General features: G+C 39.0%; 2 long non-coding RNA genes across 2 annotated transcripts; one reads left to right on the forward strand and one right to left on the reverse strand.

Annotated features, from left to right (window-relative positions):
- Positions 1-3,164: 3,164 nt before the first annotated feature.
- Positions 3,165-5,705, reverse strand: LOC111246968 (uncharacterized). Its single transcript, XR_002671906.2, has 2 exons — positions 5,565-5,705; positions 3,165-3,829 (listed from the first exon to the last, which is right to left on the reverse strand). It is a non-coding gene; the product is annotated as an uncharacterized LOC111246968 (long non-coding RNA).
- Positions 5,706-6,280: 575 nt separating this feature from the next.
- LOC147756945 (uncharacterized) lies at positions 6,281-18,894 on the forward strand. The gene is made up of 3 exons (XR_015323804.1): positions 6,281-6,844; positions 15,598-15,769; positions 15,936-18,894. It is a non-coding gene; the product is annotated as an uncharacterized LOC147756945 (long non-coding RNA).
- Positions 18,895-23,540: the final 4,646 nt, after the last annotated feature.

The raw sequence follows: 23,540 nt of genomic DNA on the forward strand, positions 1-23,540 counted from the left end.
CATTACAAATCATCACTGACTTCGAATAGTTTTTTTGCCCCTTTGAACGTTTTCAGTATTTTAGCTTTTCAACGTATTTGAAATTTCCAAAATTGCGTCAGGTTTTTGAAATCTTCTGAGAATTTTCAAGGAATTTTATTAAAACCATCGCTGCGTGATTGTTTTGGATATGATTATACACAAAAATTAAGTCTTTTTCAATAGTAGGTCTTTAGATGATAAAACTGGTGAGTATTCTAAATGTGCTATTATAAATATCTGACTAAACACGAAAGAAATTGTCGACAATTTTGCTTTAAATACGCATCTAGACTAGATAACTATAGTCACACAAAAACCAATTTGTACTAAAAAAAATAGACTTTTGCAAGGAAAAGCTATAAAAATATATTTTTGCGCCAAATAGAGGTGTGTTAAACGACACTGATTTAAAAGCTCGTTTTCGTAGGAAAAAAAAATCGAATTCAGTGTCTATATCTCAAAAAGTATAATGTTTACAAAAAATCCTATTTTATGTTCTCACACTTGTTTTTTACTAGAAGCCACCGCCTTCGGGTAAATTCGGGTAAACCTGTTTATAATTTAATAATCTTGTATATATATATATGTATATATCTTGTATATATATATATATATATATATGTATATAATCAACATGAAGAAAATTATGAGAGCGATTGATTTTAATAACAATTTCAACCAAGCTACAAGGAACATTAATAAACCAATAAGTGTTTAAAAACCAAGTGTTATAAAAAATAAATAAATCGTAATTTGACCGAGCGATCACTGAGCTAATGAGCGATACACGAGGTCTTACCGACAAGACTGCTAAAAGATATTTACTGAGACATCGAGCAAAGAAGGAAACATCCACTGAAGATCGTTACCGGGACGGCGTCTATACATATGGTAAAAATTACCATAAAAGTTACCTCGTGCATGACGCGGCTTCAGCAGTTAAATTCCAATGTTACGTGTTGAGTTGATTGTACCAGGAAAATACAAGACGATGTTTGTGGCTGGTTCGGAAACAAATTTGTAGGTTCAGTCAGTTCAAATGGGATTTAATACTGTTAATTCTAGAAGATGCAACGCCATTTGGTCACCTGTTGGGATCGTGTGATACAAGGAATTGGCCTATGGTAAATAAGCTTGACGGAACCGAATTTGCGTGCCAAAACGAATAGGACTCGAGGTTAGGGGAAGCATTGCCAAAGAAAGGTTTAAGTAGAGCTATCGAGGGTAGAAAAGTTATAATTTGCATATGTTACCTTGAATAGTAAGGTGAACATTCTTAAATGATACGTAATGTGTTCCTTTATTCAGTTTTTCCTTATCAGCTATTAAGTAAGACGCGTTATAATTGTATGCTAAACGAGAGGAATTAGGATTCGCTAGGAATGGATTCTTCGCGAAAGCGCGTGCAAGACTACTGAACTTTTATCAGGTAAGAATTATCGTGACAAACTACACAACTACATTTCGAGCTTCTTTTAAAGTAAAAAGCGTATTTGTATTGAAGTTATTATGTAGACCGTAAGTCTTATACATTGCACGACAAGGGACAGTCTAGTTTCGTAATAAATTCACCATAAATTTGTTTCATTCAATCCTAATAAAGAATATTATTTCGGCGTATGTTGAGCTCGAAAAGCTTCAGCTTGATTGGAATATTCGTTGAACAGGATGGATAAACGAGTCTATAGTTTCAGGATTTAAAAAAAACACCTTCTCTCTCTATACGAGCGTAATTCAGTCAAATTTCTTGGTACACACTGAATTGCTTTTATTAGTCTGGAACCTCGATCCATATGGGTTCATCTAAAGGATATAAGTTACAAATAAGTAACCTCCTAGAAATCGATTGAAAAAACCTCTAGTTTGGCTTATTCTGTGCACAAACTTGATAGGCGCAGCTGTCGGGAAGTAAGTCATAGGATCCAGTGCACAGACGTATCCGCTCAAACACAGAAGCAGGTCAGCCTCATAAATGAATAAGAAGGTCTCTAAACGCGAACCGCTTCCCTTGAGAGTTCCTCATAGTAAGCTGTTTTCCTAATACTATGTCCCCAATGTATAATCCTGCTAATAAGAACGAGCATTTTGAAGCATTTCCACAAGGCAGATCCACCTCTCGAGATACAAAGAAATACCTTCCTATAGATCACTATTGCTTGATCAAGTAGGTGACACAATTTGTGCTGAGACTTGAAAATTCGCCGGAGAGTGTTCTAATGTCAGTTCTTATTTTTCTGCGCCGCAATACTGTGGAGTGAGGCAAATAGGCCGGGGCCTAGGCAAGCCCTACCACCACGAAGACGAATGCTTTTACGCAATGAAGCGTTACGAGAGATGCTTTTATGCGACGTTTCCCCGCCACAGGCCGCTGCATCGCTTGTTCGAATGTCAAAGCACGGATAGCGTAGAACTTATGTCGAATTTTGAAAAGGCTGTCCTGAGAATATGATGGCTTCCCTAGTCCCACATTTGCCACTGCATCTATTTTGGAATTTATTTCGTATCATAGACGTACGCAATGAATGTCGTCAAATTAATTTTATAAGTTATTAGTTAAAGTTACTGAATATAAGTTGTCGGAATCCATGATAGATCTAAGTGGGTCTACGGTTTTTTAGCAGAAAATTTTTTTAAAGTTGAACTGCAAACATGCTTATTATCTACAGAATACTTGCGGTGATAATTTAGTTTTTTCAAAAGCAATTAGTAAGCAATTTATATGATGGGATACTAGGGAATCTACGTCAGAAGATGGCCCTTCTGGGACATGACTGATACACGTAAAGGCGTTGTTGGGTATTAAGCATGAAAAAAGACCATTTTATCATGTCTGTGCAAGCGTGCAAATGAAATCGCAAGCAACGTTCTAAACGACTTTCTCAGTTTTTTTTATGTTAAACAATTTATATGACTAATATACGAGTGATTAGAGTATACTTAGCTGCTCATAAGCGGCGATCTTATTAGGATGGCTATGTCTAGTAGTTGAACATGCATTGTAATATACAAGAGTTCTATAATCGCGTGCCAAACAAAAACAAGGAATTAAGTATGTAAAATTTTCATATTCCCTTAAAACTTGAAGCTAGCCTTAAATTGGCATCGCCATAGAAAAAACTAAATGAAAAACAACAAGACTTAAATTGGTTTAAGAAACATTTTTTCTTTGTCGGACAATACAGAAATTTACTTCATATTTGATTCTATAAATCTTTAGAATAACTTAATGAGTGTTAATGAGCGGGAGGGATCCGTCATTGTCTGTACGCTTTTCTGGGCAGAATGCGCGCACAAAGAACCACTCTCTTTTGGACGGCCCTTTTAATAATCAGTATCCTGCACTCAATCTTCCGATAGTATCTTATGCCACACATTAGGTTTTTAATTATAGATTTACGGACTAAATTTTATTTAGGCTCAGGCCACATTGCAGGCATTTTACGCACTTTCTAGATAAATTGTTTTTGCGGTCACCCTGATTTCTGATTAAGGACATTCTTCCAGAGTTAATCACATGTTAAATGGACTACAAGGATAGATGAACCTGAAAATCCCTTTTTCGCAGTCATTCGTATGTTTATCTTGCTTGATAGCAAACCAGTGGCAAAATCCTGTCGCCACTTGCCCCCAAATGAGTTGTTCTCTATAACGGCGTGCCGACAGCACCACTTAGCCTCTATCGACTGGAGCTGTCTGATGAATCGTAGCCATTTCACAGTGATTGCTCTATTTACCTTTTTCTCTCTTTCACTTGTCTTTGCGGAATTTTTGCGGACTCGTTGTTTTTGCACTTGGTACATCACGCGATCTGCAAAATATGGGCATCAAACCTTTACGTCCGGTATTACCGTTAGGCATCCCGTCACGCAGCTGTCTCGAAACGATGTGCGTTTATGGTTCAAACTACTACGGGGACAAGCTACCAGAGCTAAGCTTGGGTCATCATCCTTGCATGATAAGCATATATATACATTTAGCTATCCTTAAAAGTATTCGACCATAATATTCTACGTCAAACCAATGCGTCTGAGTGATAAAGCTGTAGGGAAAATAACTAGGAGCAATTAACCCCAATAAGCGATCGATGTTCACTACAATTCTGTAGACAAGCTGAACTATATTAGGATAAATATAAAGGTATCGCTTACTACACGTACTACGATTCCAACAACTGAATGCATATTTATGTAAGTTTCTGTTTTCATGGCTGTAATGAGTGATGATTTCTTACTAGAAAAAAAAAACAGACTTCCTTCTTTAGTCAGTTATCTTTTGCCTTAGCATTCAGACGAATTCGTCTGAAACAACGAGACGATCAAGTACTTTTGAGAGCCAGTATGTATGTATGTATGATCCGGATGGTCCCGGAGATAGCAAGAGAGATTTTTTGATAATTTTCACGAAGTAGATAAATCATATATTGCGCTACTTCGCTCTATACAAGTTAGTAGCACTTTACTTTGGCACATCTTTTTTTCCAAGCTTGATTGTACATTTTTGCGATAGACCATCAGGTTAAATCAATTAGTTCAGTTAAAAATCTAAGTAACATGCGCATTAATGTCACGCTTCCTGCGTGACACTAATGCGCATGTTAATGTTACGATCAACAACAAGTGCACGCATTGACATAAAGACCACATTTCACTCCAAAAATAGGTTCTCTGATAGACATTTCCAAGTATCACTTTATTGATATATTTCTCTTTTATTATGGATAGAGGTAGAGTTGAGCTAAATGGAGTTCGCCTGTAGTTTTATTTTGTTAAGAAACGCCACATGACTTAGTTAATCAACAGCGAAGATATGAAACAATATACGTATAGTCTAGCAAACGATACAGCGGTCCTTCAAGTTTAAGAAGTTCTATACAGAAACTTCATGACTACAGTGAGCTTCCGAGACCATCTGTTTCTCTGAAATATCACTTTTTGCCACCTCCATACTCGTATATCTATCTAGTCATATCCCATATTGGTCTTCTCGGTTATCCTCCACAAGACCGAACCACTGCTGAAGAAATTTTTTGTTGCCCATAGGAATGTTTCCTATAACACCCATAGAGTCATGCCGTATTTATACAAATGGTCACAGAGACTCGTTCGTCAAAAATTCATGGAGTATATCCGTAAAAGTAGTCCGTTACGCGTTCCTGGCATAGGGGGCAAAACATATATATCGTATTGACTTTTCATTAGCCAGTTAAAATACAACATAATCTTCGCTTTCTTTTGCCACAGTAGTTCTTCTCGTATGGTAATAACCAAAGACTGCGCCCGCTGCATCATTTGCAATATAGTTATTTGCATTGTGAAGACATTACAGCTGACAGGCGGACTACGAATCTTCATCCATATAAAAGCTGCCCAGAGTGTCACTGTTCGATTTTCTGTCAGCCGGCTTTTCAGTAACCGCTTAACGTTCTTTTTAAATCACCTAACTCACTTTTCTTGGGCGTTATTTAGCAACCGCCGACCAAATTAAAGAAACAAATAACAACGAAATTAGAAACAGGCTGGGTCACAAAACACATTGAGATATACCTGAATTTTGCTTACTTCCTTAACGTTGCCCGTCTTGTGGCCGCTCGTCCTTGTGTTCTTTCTTAGCTACTATAACAGAGGCAGTTGCAATTTACCACTTCTCAAACTCGCCATTTATGCGTATGGATGCTGCAATGGTACATACACACTCATATCCATACGATCCCGCATTTCTCCCGTTCCTTGTTTCAATTCCTCCGAGTGGCTTGCAAAAGGCAGCGAGACGCCCCTTTGACGATGGATCAACTCATTAGACAGTTGTGTACTAAGGTTTCCCATTAGCTGCATGCTACAAAATAGAAAGAAAGAGAAGGCAAAAAGGCGTACACGCTTCTGACTTCTATACCGACCGCTACACGGCACAGACTACGCGCTCTACTCCTCGCCGTTAACAAGAAGTGATATATTGTTATCCCTATCATCGTACATCCGAGTCGCCACTGCTGGACCCTCACGCTTGTATAGAGCGACTTCGCAAAGAATCGACCGGTTCTTCATCACCGCTGCCGCTACCAAAACTATTACCGTGAGCTTTCGACGAAATCTTCTTTCGTTTATAGCCGTACTTGGTTCTCGGTCTTTAGGTGACGCATCACATCGTTGCCATTTCGTCCTTGTCGAGCAATCGAGGGGAATTCATTGACTGGGTGACGGTACCGCGCAGACATGATAGGATGGAAGGAATCAGCGCAAACAAAAGCCTTCTTAAAGAAAGGTTACAAGAAAGACATTACAAGAGAGGAGCGAAAGCAAATGGATGAAAGAAGGAGGTGACTACTTCTGCTCCCGTCTGCGCTGTGATTACAGAGAGGCAGGCGAGCTGACAAATGGAGCTGGCCGGGTAAATCGACCATTTTGGAAACAGTGGTAGTAGCGGGCGGTTGCGATTTGTATAGTTATTTTTGGTGCCTTGTTAGTTTGTTGGAACATGGCATGCAGTGACAGTTGGGGACGATGGTGTGTGCCAAAAGTGGGCAGGCTGCAGGAGATTCGACAAAATGCGAGAGCATCGTTCAAGCGATGCGTCATGAGACGACGGTTTTGCTGTGATAGACTGCGGTTCTAAATGGTCAAATGTCTGGAATGCAAAGTGCTTTCCGCTAGCCTATGGGTAGCCCGTAATGGTGCAGCAATGGTTGTTTAGAGATGTTGGAAAAACCTCGTGCTAGCGTCATAGTAAACAAGGAAAGTAGGTTACAATGAATCGAGTCGTGGCTGTTGAGCGTATGCGTAGAGCCAAAAACAGATCAGGAAATAAGCGACAGCTAGCAGACGAACTGGTTTGTATTTTTTTTTTCAGGTATACTAGTTCGAGTAGCGGTAACGTAATGCGATTAATGAGTTAGTATGTCGTATGTTCAAACAGATACTAAAATGGTTTCTCGATGGTGATCTGAGTAATTCCATAAAGCATTTAAAGGCTTTCTTGATATATTCGACTTATTTCGAAAGGAAAAGAAGACGCACTTTCGATACGTTCTTCCGGCTTCGATAAAGGTGGCGTATGCCAATAATTAGATACATTGTAGTTCCTTAACTTACGAATGTGGATTTGTCGGTAATTTTCCAAACGTGAACGAAGTAAAGCTCCACAATAGTAATACCAACATCTTCAGTCGCGAAAAGTCGGTGAGCATTATTCGGGGATCGAATCCCGATATGATTGTGGGTGATGCGTCCTACTCCGCCACTGAGAAAAAAAGGAGCTTACTCCATCACGTAGAGCTCTCGTAATTGGCTTAATGCCATAATGTTATAATACCTTCAGGAAGAATTTGTTGCAAAGCCCTGCCATGTGTAGTCTTCAAGAAATATTAAATAAGCGTAGGGGTATCTTCAGAAGGAAAAGGGACACTCAACATTTGTCTAAGTAATACCTCTGTCTCCACCCGGCGGCTTCCAATGTTATACTATAGCGGGCCGCAACCACTACGTTAAACTCTATATTACATCACACGCATGTTTAGCTTACTATGTACTACCGAGAGCCCCCCTCTTACGAGAGAGTCTGTGACCGTTTGAGTACTCTTACCACTAGCGTTGTTCATCGTGGACTGAGCTATAGGCATTGTCTGACTTTTTGATCTTGGCAACAATAAGAACCTGACCGAACAATACATGGCCGCATCACACCTTATTAAAAGTCATCAAGTCGAAGTACGGCCGAAAGGGGAACATTGTGTCCTGGATTGTCAATGAAATTTACGATCAAACTAGGCAACAGTAATCGTGATATACTTCCGGTCCTCTCTCAGCAAATGAGAGATACTCCAACACATGGAGTTTGCCTATCCTGCATTGCTTCGTATCTATACCAGGATCTTCGTTGTTATGAAAAGAGCAACCGTAACCTTGAATTGACATAGCTCAAATGCCAACGTAATCTCAGCCCGAATTTCATGAGAGTGACAGATTTCGCATCGTTTAACGACAGGTTACTTTTTAACAGTCCTGGATATCTGGATACCTTTGAAAGCGGCTAGTGATATTTAGCACTCCCGAAACAAGTGGCTCTCGCCGGCAGAGGTTTACGGTCTATAACGAGAACCCGTGGATGCACAGACATGTATGTGAAATACTAAATTGACAACCAATGAAAGTTAACTTAGTCAACTTGATTACAAATATTATTTGGTTAATTAAATTTTTTTTTAAATCGACTTCTTCGAGCTGCATGCGGTATTTGGATAAATCTAAACAAAGTTTTGTCATTATATAGCATTATATACTTCGCTTCTCACCAGCAGAAGTCATGTAGGTAGACGTTTGATATTTTTGCGCTGATTGTATTAATGGATCCGCACAACGCCGTTCACAGTCATCCCTATTTAAAAGCTATTCTGCTTAGATGGTAAACTTCTCCGGGTGGGGCCATTTGCTTTCAATAGTGACCTCTTAATGAACGAACAGTTCATTTCTTTGATAAGCACGCAAGAATTGAACACTGCTTCTTATAGTGTTGGCCAGTAAGTCTCGACATTTTTTCTCCAAACGCTCGCCTTTGCCCTAGTACTTTCTTTCAATATGGCGTTCCATTCGAAAGCGCGTGGCGTCCTATATAAGAGTGCATTGCTTGTGTTAAAAAGGAAAAGTAAGATTTTTATCAAAGCAATAATTCAAAAATGGACCTTGTCAAATGGAAAAAAAAAAGTACATTTTTTACACCTGTTCTACAACAGATAGTGTTCAACAGTCAGTTACCGAGATCTAACACTAACCGAATCCGTTGTGGGGGGACTGTGCAATGTACGGGCAGTTTGAAAAGGCTGTTTAGGCCTGGAAAATGCACTCCGATGAGGGGGATGGCTCGAGGCCGACGGTGATCCTCTTCAGCTGCTACCCAGAGAAAGCTGTCACTGGTCGCCTTATGAATGAACTGAAAAGAAGAGCTCTTGCCGGACGACATTCGAGGCCACTTACATTTAACTGAGTATGCACAAAAGTGGGGATATTGGGTACGCTATGCACCGATCAAAAGCAACAAAGAGCGGCGAGTTATCGCTCTACTGTAAAATTCATATCCTGCATTACATGCTACTAACATTGTCCTGTAAAGGCCCTTACATGAATATGCATGTATGCACGTTTATTATATTCAAGCTAAGCGACTTCAAACCCCATAAAACCTAGAAGACCATTTTAGATACAAAATATCTCCACGCAGATTTATTAGTCAAATCCGCAATATTGGATTCCTTTATTACAATTTAAAAGATCTGTAAGGGCCGCTCGCTTATTCAATGTCCTACAGTCTACATCTTATTAGAGCTGCCACAGTGTCGCGAGCTCGGAAAAGGCGATGATGCAAACAAACAACAATCTTTCTGATACTCCGCGTTGTTCGATAAAAATCCATGCTACGTCGATGTATACGTCGCTGGTTTGTACGGCATTGACGTGGCCTATAGCGAGTCGTCAGCCAGACAACTGAATTTAAAGAAAAATTCATGGACAGCGCTGGATAAGGTCCCACACCAGTTCCGCCTCCTTTGAGGAGGTGCATATTAGTTCATTGGAAACGTATCATCGTTATTCGGCTCGCGATATCGCTATTCCTCTTTCCACTCCTCACCCGAGTATCTGACGAGAATCACTGCGGAGCTCACTTTCATGATGGCTGTGGTGGGCATCAATACGAGTGTTTGTCGGGAGCTGGGCCAGAACAGAGGGGGTTGGTGGCAGTGGCGATGCAAGCAGGCCCATCTTCTGATCGAGTACGAGTTTTAGGACAACATCGGGCATCGTGAAAGATATGGCTTCAAGTTGTGCTTGACAGTAAGGAAGCCACCAGAGTGGAACGCATTTGATGTAAAAAACTGTGTCGTGAGCCGTATGGAGGTGCGATTGGAGGAAGGATAAATATGAACCGGAAAAATTGTGCTACATTGAATTGAATAAGGGAATCGCCATATGATTCATGCATACAACTGCACTTCGTGTGTGACGTAAATAAAACATCGACTATTATGAAAACAGCCATTGGCAGGTGTGCATTCAAGACGTTACTGCATAACTCTATCTATAATTGTAGCTTTACTATATCTTACCACTAGTTACTCTTCTATTATCCGAAAATACCTGAATTATAGTCCTAAATATGTCATACAATATGTACATATATTTGCGAGCGCTAGGCTAAACATGTGAAGCAGTGCACGTATGTTGCACAATTTCACTGCGGGTTTCCTTTTTTTTGTCGCGTGAAAATAAACCCGTTTGACATGTTCTGCGCTTCCTTCTGTCGTCCATAGGTGATCCTACCTGTGTACCAGTCTTTTTTCTTTAGCAGACTTCATGAAATGGCCAGATATATGATGACAGATAGACGATAAAATAAGCGACGCTTTTTTTACCGACATCAATTGCCCTAAATGAGAGCGTATCAGTTTAACTAAACTATTTCACCACTGCCATCCTGATAGAGACGATTGATTTGTGACAACTTTTCCTAAACCTCAATTAATTTCTTCCACCTGCTTTCTATCTGAAAGGACCTATCTTTTCTTAGGCCACATTGACTTAAATTATGAAAGCTAACTATGCTATTATAAACCATGTATAGACATCATTTCGCTCGTCGGTGAAATGTAGTCTTCCATTTTACAATGGAGCGCATAGCCTTCCTCCTAAGCGTGAAGAGCGATAATACAATACATGGATATAACGCATTTGTTGCCTACTAACAGTAACTACTAACAGTAAAATAATTCTACCTTGTACTCAATCCTCGGTGAATGAAGTTAGCCACCAATGTTAGGAAACTTCTATTTTCGATAATGTAAGTTTATAGTCAATCTAGCTCAAGGTGTAAGTACTGCTTAATGTACTAATAGGTACGGTCCTAATAGGAACACATTGAAGGTGCATTGATGCACTTCGATGCTATTTCGTTCCGTGGCCTGAAACACATATTCAGTGTAAAACTGCTGCTTACCAGATAGCATAGCGAATAGTAGATAAGGGTATATAGGTTTATATAATAATGCATTACAATATTGAGCTGGTCCAAAAACAGAGCAAGGCCATTCGTTAAACGATGACAAATGTGTCCTATATATTTCGCTTTGTTGCGTTGATTATTCTCTGTCTACGCTATCGCTGACGCCGATTACAGTTATGCATTTATATTTTTATAGGAAAAGGGAAAAATGTCAGTTGTAGAATTTGTCTTTTCAGTTGCTAAGCGCCTGATTTATATCACATTTCCTATTAAATATCACCGTTTTTCTATTTGCGTGGCGACTATTTTTCTGCTTGTCCTGACGGCGCTTTTCTACTTTGTCACAGCATCGCGAAAAGGACTCACTGCGGAGATCAAGGAGCTTGATAGGGGGACGATCAGAGTGCCAAACACGACACTAAAAAGGGCAGTTTTCGTTCAGCATTTAATGAAACAGTGCTGTAACGGTCATGCGCAATTCTTGAACTAAAATAGGCATAGCAATCGTTTCTGCTAGCAGGCCAAACTTTTTAGGAGGACAAGCTGCTTGTTGATTGAGTTGCGGAGATAGACGGAGCGCGTAACACTGCTGCCGAAACATGCGCAACCTTTCCTAAGAATGCATAATGAGGACACAGGCTATTATCCTTGACAAGGCGCGATACAGACCCTTTACTGCAAGAGTGCTACGAAATGTAACAAGTGAAAGGTTAAAGTTGCGAACGAGATAGCCATTAGGGCGACGAGGTGCTTCTATGTATTCTGGCTCACCCGCAGCATTCCTACTCTTCGAGAAGACTGAAAAGGCGTTTACGATGTGCCGTACGTATAACAGTGATCACATAAATATCACTACTTCATGTCTCTCCAAAATGGATAGAATAGCAATTAGGCATAAAGCTGACTACCGCACACGATCGATACGAGTAGAAACTGGTTGCTACAAGAAGCTCGTCGTTTACGATACATATTTAAATATGCCGCACGACTCCGAGTTAATTATCATTGGCTTTGTCGCAAGCACCTTACGAGTGTATGTGGAGTTTGAAATAAGGGTGAAATGGAACTTCTAAAAATGTTAGTATTATGGCGCAACGTTATGACCCCACAGAACCCCACACTGGTCGACACAATGATACTAGATAACATATAGAAGAAGGATTTTGCGAAACTATTCAGAAACCAGCACAGACTAAAAATTCATCTAGAATATAGAAAAAGATATTTTCTGCTTTCAAAGGCTGTCATCGCTGACACCTATCCCTCGTTTGAGACGAGCGTAACAGGAACATGTCAGATTCTTAAAGCGTTTTTTCGAAACGTACATTATTACGTAGACAAATACGTTAGGTATTGCAACTATAATTGCATCACGTCAAACATGTAGCGTACTTACGCATTACAAAATCAATAAGATATTGTCAGGTGGTTTCATTGCTTTGACCAGGGCCTTCAGCGAAGTTAGCGAGGTATGTCGTTAAACACGCCTGGATAGGAAATGAGTTATTCCAATTGACGGCTAACCCTCAATATTTAGTTCGTGGCCATATCTCTACTTTTATCGGTGAAATTTATCAATTTTTTATGAACTTTGAGGTCCATCTTGTGTCGCATCTCTTATTGATATTAAAAAAAAAAAGCGAATTGATAGTACATGTACCAACTAAAATTTTATGTCGGCAATTGATTTGACATATTTCTGTAGCAAAATCTGCCATTCAATCAATTTAAGAATAAAAATATTACCTAGAGCGAATGCGTTTATCCACTCCGATGGAAAACGTTTCCGACGGCTACCAGGTGTAAAAGAGGTAATGACATGATTCCCAATGTCCCCGAAGTGAAGATCATTACCTCATAAATGGGCTGATCTTAACTTTAAATCTATATAATGCACATCAATAAAAAGGCCATATGCAGGTGAAAGCTAATTGCGATATCTGTGGTGATTAATGACAAACAGCCACTCTATAACTATTTAATTTGAATATACACATATATTCAGTAAAAGAATATTATAATAATTTACTTCATTAACAAAACGACAAATACAAAACTGTAAAAATTGTCACGTGCCTACTACCTAATTAGATTCAAACCGAAACAAGTGCTCGATCCTACATCAAAAAGCGACGATTCCGAAGACTTGCGTGCAAAAAAAAAAAAAATTGCTGAGAGTACCCTAAAAAAAAAAGAAACGCTATGGAGAAATTCAACGGCTTAGTGTTTTTTTCGTAAGTTGTCGTCATTTATTCCATAATATGAATCACAATAAAAGTGGCACTTTCCGCCATCCAAACATATCTCATCGTTATTCTACAGCATCACTATGACATTGTTTATGGAGAATATTTTATTAACAACTCAAAGCGTATTGCTAATTAAGTGTTCATTGTTACAGTTAACTAAATCAGATGTTTCGACCAATACCTATAGTAATATAAAAATATACGCAATGTAAAACTTACAGCAGAACGTAGGGTCTGCGACACGTCTAACTTAACACGTCATGGAATCACGTCTACCAACAATTATTACAGTTTAATTGATACATGCATTGCTAACCCAATTCAACTCCATAACAATATCTTCCGTAAATTTCCTGGTATCGTTATATAAGCTGTATTAACTATTAGGAAGTAACTTGGTCAAGCTGATTACTTACTCCGAAGTCTGCTGGGTATTCAGCCATGCGCGAGCGCTTTACACAGGAAGGCCGGAAGAGTGTCGCCTGTTTCTGCTTAGTGGAGAGTACCCTGGCAAATTTCATCTTACCCCTGAATCCTTTGTGCGGCACTCAACACCGCATACTGAATAGCATCATAGTCCTGCCATCTGCAGTTCCTTAAGTGGAACCATATTCAGTTCGAAGAGCCCATTCAGAAGTTACAAAGCACTCTGGGCGAAATATACCTACATTCGAAGCCTGCGGCAAAGAGTTCTTCAGCACTTGCGGAATATGAAGAATCGAGACTTCAGATTTTCCACAATGGCATGCTCGCTGGAGCAAACAAAACAGTTGTATTTTTGACACGTTTCGCCACAATGTTCCGTTAGGCGGGAAAAACTAGTATTAAGAACAACATGTAGAACCATAGTTTCAAACGACGCTTTAGACCTTGAATCAGGCAGGCAGTGCAGCCTGTTCTCCTGTAATGGCCGAAGAGTCGAACACAGGGTCTGCAGGATTCTCCGACTCGGTTCCCAGTTCGTCTGTCATGAATCTAACCTGAAATTCGGCTTGATCGGCATAACACTCGACCCTACGCTTCTTGCTGCTACCTTGATAACACAGTGGCTCTGCACTCTGCGTTTGTTCGAGCTTTGACTGTGGCCATATTAGTTCCAATATGCTGTACAGGACGTACAACATATTTGAACTAATATGGTTGTGGGATCCTTAGCTTTCGTGGCCTCCGTGACGACTGCCGTCAGCTACACGCGAACCACCTTAGTGAGCTCCGCCGTAATGGCCTAAGTCTCGGCCGTGATGGCCTTTACCCCCTCCCCCCCGCCCCCCTGGAAATGTACTCCATTCCCGTCGGCGCCACCGCTACCGTCAATATGACCAGTAAACGACAACCCCGACGTAAAGGTGGCAATGCGTAACCTCAATGTATACTAAATTACGTAACGCGTCAGCATATATTGTTAAATTAAACCTAATAATAAAGTATGGGCTAATTTAGCAATATTACGCATACCAAGACATACATTGTCGACTGAAATTTGTGTATTATGTTTCTGTATCGTAAGGACGCCCGGCAATAACCATTCTACTACAAACTGAGAAAAATTATCATGTGACACTATTTCCGTGGTAGAATTATACTTGCTAGGAGGCAATTAGGAAATCTATATGTAGCATGGTTTTTTTTTATCTCGTTTATAACGTTAACTAACGCTAAAATTAACTGAAATGTAATCTAATCGATAAATCGCGTATACAAACACACACCGACACCAGTGAAATGTACATTATTTGCCTTAATAACTCTAAGAAGCGACTATACACGAACCCCATAGCTTCTAGTAGCTTCAAGAAGGGCCCCTATCTAAAAAGCGCTTGTACCGTGTGTCGGCAGCGTTAAAAATACCCGATGCGACAAGCTCGTCTTGCTTTCCATTGCCAACAAAAGATTATATATCTCCCCAACATGAATTTTATTACATAAAAATTTATTGACCGCAAGACTGCTTTGGGCGTCTTCTTCAAATCAAGATCGCTTTAAAGGATACTGTTAGATAATATAGATATATAAAACAACTATAAAAAGAATACATTGTTAAAAATGTTTCCAGCCAACGAATAAACAAACGTGTGTTACATCTAGATAGAATCTGACGATAGATAATTTATAGTAAAAGCGAAAAAAGAAATTTTTTGCTCGAAAGATTTTCATGGTCTTCAGATAACACTAATAAAGATATTAATCGTCGTTATAAGCGTGATTAAAATTATTTATCGTGATGATAAATTTCAGAAGCGACGCTCAGCATCCTTAATGCTATATAAACGTTGTGGAAAACTGAATCAGTCACGGGCAGATTAGTTTGAATCTAAATGTAATAAAAGTTCTTAACCGTTTCCAGTGTGCGATGCTCGAGATGATGAGAAGAGGTATTTGTACTCATTTGCCGGTCTGTACCCGATACGTGGATCAACATTTATTTACCGTTATCACCAACGCCATGTTAAAAATGCCATTATCCAATCGATGGCTGCATTCGATGGCTGTGATACCAACTATCCGGCACGTTTACGGTGAGCTCTTTCGCAAGCCCATACGCATCTGTGCAGTTTGCATCATTCTTGTATATAGGGCGAGGCGTACCGCCTAGGTGATTCTTTGAGATAGAATAAAGATGGGATGCAAACAGATATATGTTGACGCAAACTCTCTGGAAATACTAGCACCTACTGTTTTCAGGATTTTGAACTACTCGTAAAAGGTGATCCAGCGTCGTCTCAAATCCACAAACTGCCTTCCTAATGGATCGACAGCCATGGTTATTTCTTGCACAACCTCTCTGTCTTCTACCTGATCTTCTATGCGAATACAGATATGCGCCATTTGGAATTTTCCACCAACTCGTCATTACACCGCCTTTTTTCAAAATGAGGCAACAGATACGACTCCAGGTGGCTTCGAATACTTCCCTACGAGCAGTGACGAATACAAGGCTACAAGTTGTATCAACCAGCCTTCTGGCGTACAGAATCTAGTGCCGATCAGCGGAAACGTTATCGTTTGGAAAAAAGATTAACTTAGAAATTTTATACATTCAAGGATATATAACGTATTTTATCAGCGACATGGTGTCGCCTCGATAAGCAGAGCCGCTACGATTTTCCCAATCGTCGTGTGTATAGTCGCAATTTTTTTAAACGAAATTTGTTAAATGAGATAGATATCCTGTTGTGTGGCCATACATATATACGCCTTATCGTAACTTCAATCGTCTAATCATTACGGTAACCAATCGATAACATATAGCCTCCAAAGGAGTTATGTAATATAGCTCAACAAAGCGAGTTAAATAGGATACAATGTGCTTTTAGTCTGTTTTGGAAAAAATGTAGGCTTTGAGCCAGGCAAAGCAAACGCTTAACTGTTCCAAATTCTCGACAACGTTATCTTCCTAAACATACGGAACAACCCGTACGATTCATCAGTCATCTATTTCATTTTCTATAACGTCTATAAAGCCTGTATGACGATCGCTGTTTCGTGTACTCGTTGTGATAACAACAAATTTTCTAAAACAATTACTGCATCCGTTTACGGTGACGTTTCGCTTGTCCTACCGACGTTTGTATGATGCCAAAAAGAAGACAGGCCTTACATTCTAATTTATGACAATTAGCTATATTGAGTAAATTGACTTGGGATGGTCATTATCAGATCGAAAAGAGGAGCAGGTAATTAGTTATACAATACTTGTCAATCAACTAGGTATTTCGCGAAAGAGTGCATGCCAAACTGATCCTTTAGCAAGGGCCGGTTTGCTTGATCGTATACTCAACAGCGCCAGCCTTCGGTCAGATCGGACGATTTTTCTATGGGCCGAACCTACAACTACCTGTACGCGTCGAGAGACAAACTATCGCTACTATTAATCCCACGCAATAACTTCGTTTACTATACAACGATCATCGTACGCTAAGCGTAGTCAGTGTAAATTATTTGGATGATGATTTGATGGCCTTCGAAGCTTTAACACTGTGACGCTGTCAAAATCATAGCGCTAATTCCTGACAAAGAGAAGGGAGACTCAGACAGGGCAAGCGTAAATAAGGGGATCGCATTTAGTAAAGTAAATTTTCAGTTTCATTTTTACGGCACAATTGAGTTTGGACAGCGCGTCACCACGAGCAGCTATCACATACTACACGTGTAGAATGAATCTTTCATTCTACTTGCTACTGCTTCCAGGGCAACTATTACATATTGACAGACCCGCCCGGGATGCTCTTATTTAGCTGGAATTGGATGTCCAGAACGACACGAGCGTCTCTGAATTAAGGCTATGTTCGAGATGCTGATCGAGATGGTGTTTAAGATAGCCAAGAAGTCATTCCACAAGCTCATAGGTCATAAAAAATTAGGGTACTCTTATATGTATACTTTGCTATAAATCCTGTGCAAAACGGAATGTGTAAGAAACGTTATGCTTCTATAGCACGAATTAATAGATTAGACATTACGCTACAGATACTCCAAGGTTAGTGCTAAGTGACTATTTGTAGCAGATCGTCTTCCACTTGGGTTCTTAACTTGTCGTAATTCAATTTCAATTAGGAACTCATTTAGGAGGCCAAACAAGTTTTTTGTAACAGGTGGCTATATTTGCTTCTACGGTGGGATCTTCGCCAAGAATCAAAAAGCACGGAAACACAAGAAGTTGGTATAACTGAATGGTGCAATCCAGATCTCTCATAGTTCTCTTTCTCTTCGCGTACTTACGGGTTAAAAACGCCGAATGAAATTAACGACGACAAACCCACCAAATTCAATTAGCAGAAAAACCTAGATTTCTAATAAAATTATGTGTATTTAGTGTTTAGTTTCACGCTTTGCAGACTTATATCATAGTTAGAGCTTATAAAGATTACTTATAATTATTAAAAAAATATTGTACATGCTTTAGAACTAACTACTCGATAGATCTCAAGAGAGACGAACTGGATCAATGCAAGCTTGCCTTTTGATGTTAGGTAAACCCACGATTCCGTACTATTGTTCACGTATCTTTAACGAAGCATGATTTTTCATCGAGATGCATTTATTGTAAAGTGTTTTGACGATCATTGGAACATATTAGACAAAATCGAACGATCTATCCCAAATGGATCCCTTAAAAAGTAGCATAGTTGATAATGCCTAAGAAGGTTGAGGTCAGATAACAGGATGAGCGGCACAGAGCCTTAATCAATTATTTTTTGGCAGGTACAGGACGTGAGCGAACAGATATTTATAAAGACCTTAATTTACAAATGTTTTCGCCTTTTGGCTAATGATTGTTTCGGTTGAATTTGCTTTTAGAATCTTTACAGCTACGATCATTCTGTGATGCAGATCATACTGTACCATATAACCTTGTCTAGGTGAGGCGCCGTGCAACCATGGTCACGATCGATAAAAGCTAATCTATTGTGTTTTTCGGATACTGAGTGCAAGGTAATATGCTCTTTTCCGTACAACTCCTGAACCACAGACAGGGTCTGAAGCAGTTGAATAGTAACCGATAGCCACAGCTTCGCTGTAGGTGCGCGTAAATAAATTGCGTTTCTGTCACGAAGAACATTTTATTTCAAAAATGAGCTGAACTAAATAAATGACGCCTAGTCCACTCATGACACATGGGTGATGACAACATGATGTAGAATTGCTAGGGCTTTTTTTCCTTAGGTGAAGGCTGCTCCTTGATCCTATGATTGGATGACAAACGATAGTAAAAACGTGATTTCAAGCGTCAGCATATTGAATGTTTTTAAATCGAGCCCGCAATCTTTGATGCGCTAATAACGTTGAAATTGGAAAATGTTGGAAAGCAATGAAAAAAAATTTCTGTTAACTTGACATGCATTAATATGACCGATTCAAAATATTATACAGGACGAGTATATAAAAAATGACGAGACAAACAATAAGGTTAGGTTAAATTATATTTTCGGTATTAAGAAACGAATTTAAAATAGATAGAAGGAATAAGAATGAGCCTGTTTTTGTATTATTTAGAGTGAAAGCTTGAAATGGAAACCGACAGGTACTAACGCTTCATTGTGTTAAATTCATAAACACTGCAACAAAACGAAGGCTCGAAGTGCTTTACAAAGCAAAATATTGTGATAGACTGAGCTGTGCAATAGTAGGCCATAGAATAGTTATGGCTGTCGTGCACTGATCATATACTACTCTCAAAACGCTAGTTATAGCAAGAGTGAGTATAGATAAAGTATATAAATCGTACACGTATCTAGAACACTATTTTGGCTAACTTCTGTTTGAATTAAAAGTGAACACCCAAACCATAAAAATAGCCCATATAATAATAATAATAATAAATTCATGAAAAATTCACTAAACCAATTGTTTTTTTTTGTTAATGGAGCACATTAGATGCATAGGACTCTTTGGATAGGTATTGATAGAAACATAAACAGTAGACTATCTACGGTTTACATGTTATTTGACTCAAAACATAGGCCTTCCACAAGGACCATAAAAGGGGGTACAGAGATATAGCGCGGAAAAATACCGTGGAAAGCGTATCGTTAATAAGCAGAAGAGAAGTATACATACAGCAATATATAGGATCAACTGTCACATATGAGGTACGAGGTGTGAAGCTTACCATACATTTACCGCTTACTAATGCTAAGGGGTCTCTGTAATTGGCTCCATGGTGGCCGCCTTCGTACGACGATTTCAAACCTGTTTTGTACTGTTGCGTGTTATTCTGTCAGAGCTAATAATCTAAAGATTATATCAGTAAGACTTTTTTTGGATTCCATGCCAAGCTCATTCGTGATCATCTTTGCATGGAAGACATTCTCATCATGTGTGGAATCCGTCCCTGCGCTTATTGCTACCGACCAGCAGGATCTTCTGATGGCTTCGAAAAGTTTTTCCGATCGAAGCCTGTGTCTGTTCATAAGTTCGTTGGGTGCCTTAAAGCAATTTTTTCTTGGATTTCTCTCAAATGGCCCCCGGACGAGGACGTGATAACGATAACGACGGCGACAAAAATAACGTAAGTTTTCTGAAATTCTATGAGGCAAGAGCATTATGCCTGCCAACGTACTAACGATAGACATAAATAACGCTAAAGATACGCTGTGAATTATCGAGTTGGCAGCTAAATCCTAATTGTACTGACCTAGTAGTGACGAACTATTATGTCATTGGTAGCAGGCCAGAAAACTTAAGAGTGAGAGGTTCCAATTCTTAACTTACATTTTTTTTACGACTCTACATAAAAGAAGTCGATAATACTATATACAGTGACATGTGTATAATACCGCAGCTGTATTCATCAACTTCAACAATTGCTCCTCTGAACTCTCCACCTTCGTATTGCTAATGGGTAAACAATATTGCGAGAAAAAAAAAATTGTTACTTCAATCAAAGCTGTGTATTTATCTGTGTGCTAGCAACACATTGGTCATGGTATGCAAAGTTAACATTATTTTCAAGGCTCAAACGTTGTGCTTGCTTTACCCTATATTGCTCCGTAGATAGTGATTAAGTTTGTCATACGTCGTCACTAAGATATTCGAGACAGATCTCTGAATTTGAGCAGAAATTCTACCAACTGCTCTGAAAGTATCAATACACTTTATACATTCTATTTCGTTCAATTCATTTAGTACTACACATATGAGAAATAGCTAATGCTGTGGACGGTAGAAGTGCAGGTAATAGTAACTTACCCTGTCTATTGGATTCTTGCTAGAAGAGTCCATTAGGTTTTTTCGAGTATCTTTAGATCACCATAGATATCTGTTAACAATATTAGGAATATATTAAGAATATTTGAAGGTTACACGCCGCCTAATAAAAGTGGTAGTACCGTACCATATGCTGGTGTACGTTATCGATTATAATTAAATAAAAGTTACCGCTTTTGCTAAGTTGTCAATAGTAGATAAAATTGTATCAAAACAGCACATAATAATAATATTCTATCGTTTCAGTCAGAACTACGATCTGAACTACTACTGAATAAATTGTATTCTAAAAAAAAAAAAAAATGCACTTGTATACGCTATCAGATGTAACATACTGTCTATCGATGACCTGTTTTTATTTGCGTTGTAAAAATCAAAATCAGTGACTTTTTAAAAAATCTTTCATAAAAATGTAAGTATAATTTTTACGATGATGTTTGCTGTTTTAGCAAGCGTCAGACGACGAATAAAGACGATTCTATAGACCGGTGTTAGTAAGATGAATGCAGGTGGGATATGTTATACTCGATTCCCATATATATATATATGGGAAAAGGAAAACATTAAAATAATTGTTTCTGCTCGATAAGTAGAAACATGCCGAAGTTGAAAAGTCAATGTAATTTTTCTGCCGAAAACAAACTAACGTTATTTCTACCCATACGTTATTAGGAGTATTAAAGTAAGAGTGTTGCTATCTTAGTAGCGATTCATGTACTATGTTAGTGTAGAATCCAAGGCATGAAGGTCAATACAAGTATATTGTGCAAATGTCGTTTTCACATCGTCTCGTTCTTCATGGAAATACATATAGGGAAAGCTTAATTGGCTAGTTTTAAAAAGAAAATTCTAGATAAACAGAAACAGGTCATATGAACATCTACAGTGAGACTGCAATTATCCATTAGCGTTGACTCTGTTCGAGCCTAGGTGCCTTTGCTGACCTGTATTTGAAAGGAGACGGCAAATCACACCGAAACGTTTTACTTCTGGAAACGAAAAAAAATTGGCAGAGTCTGCCTATGTAGGATATAATAAGTGTGTAAGTAGTGTATGTAGTACTTCAAAAGCAGGGTACATTCTTCGAAAAAGGAGCCATTGAGCTCCGAAACCAGTAGCAAAGCACATAGTTTGCAACGACCTCTACGACACCCGTAATAACCAAAGTTCACGTCCTTGGTTAGAGCATTCTCGATGCGGCAAGCGAAACTGGCCAAGTTCATATGTAAACGGAAGCATACCTTGAATTTTTTTATAGGATGGAGTATTCGTAAGCTAAAGTGTCGTTTTTCTGCAGCGTGTTTTTTGTTCAAAGCTCAAATATTTTACGTATATATATAAATTAAGTTGTCGAAGATGATTTGATTCGATGAGCCAAAGTAATATTACTAAACTAAGCATGCGCTACTTTGATAGATGATTTTCCGTCGTTTTTTAGCTAACACAGGAAGACTATTACTGCGGAACTTCCGTAATGTCTGAGCGAAAAAATTGTGGCGAGTGATTTTTTCAATTTTCGATCGAAGCTAGATGAACGTTATCGGGGGAGTTCTGCAAAGACCGAAATAGATGATGATAATTTGATGGTACAAGATCCGAACTATACGATGGATGCGTTGAAATTTCATATTCAAGTTCACTTAATTTCCGCCGGATAGCTAAAGAAGTATATGGTCTGGCATAGTCAAAGGACGATACCATTCCGATTCGCTAGTTCCGTTCGATGGCTCATTGTAGTTTTGCTAGTGGTCAACGGTAGAAGAAGGAGCTAATGAGTCGTTTTGCAGCCTAACAACCATAATGCGCGATATCTTTTCGATTCCTTTGGCGCCAGTCTGGGCCTTGCCGTTGATTCTAGAACACATTAGTTTGCAACACATTATTGCCGTGAATGGGTATCTTTCATCGCCCGTAATCAGCTGTTTTAAGACGAGCTCGATTTTCTTGCGTTTTTACAGAATGCCCCTGATGGAAATACGATCGAGCAAGCTACCTTGCATCTAAACGTCGAGCCTTTCTTTAGTTCCAGCTCTTACTCAAATTGCTTAGAACTGTTCGACGGTAGGTGTCTGTTCCTTGGGGATACAATAGTAATTAGTTGATTACTACGAAAAGGATTGTTTACAGCCCCACATACTCGCAGAAAGGAAACAAAGGAACCATATTTGACTATAAACAGCATAGATTTTTCCATTGGCCTAGGCAGCATTTGGCCTTTATCGGCATACAATTGTGAATTATCGAAAATTTTTTGCACAAATTTCATTTACCCTCAAGGCGCTCTATCTTTAATTTGAATAAAGCACTCAAACTCTATATCGAATCTTAGCTTTCAATGACAGTAACGCCGATTCCACACGACGCGTATCATATGAGATATGTAATTTTAGGGTAATAAATATATATATATATGTAAGGACAACTACATGATGTTATTGTAAGGCCTGTCTTGTCCACAAACTCGGCCAGTCAACGCCGCTTAATTGGATCTGCCATCTATTTTTTTCTACTGGATTGACATAATGGCATCCATTTGACTGATTAAATTGTATGTGTTGTACAAAATCAACGCGAGCTTAT

The sequence above is a fragment of the Varroa destructor genome, unplaced genomic scaffold (assembly GCF_002443255.2).
Source record: "Varroa destructor unplaced genomic scaffold, Vdes_3.0 BEIS01000003.1, whole genome shotgun sequence".
Taxonomy (NCBI): Eukaryota; Metazoa; Arthropoda; class Arachnida; order Mesostigmata; family Varroidae; genus Varroa; species Varroa destructor.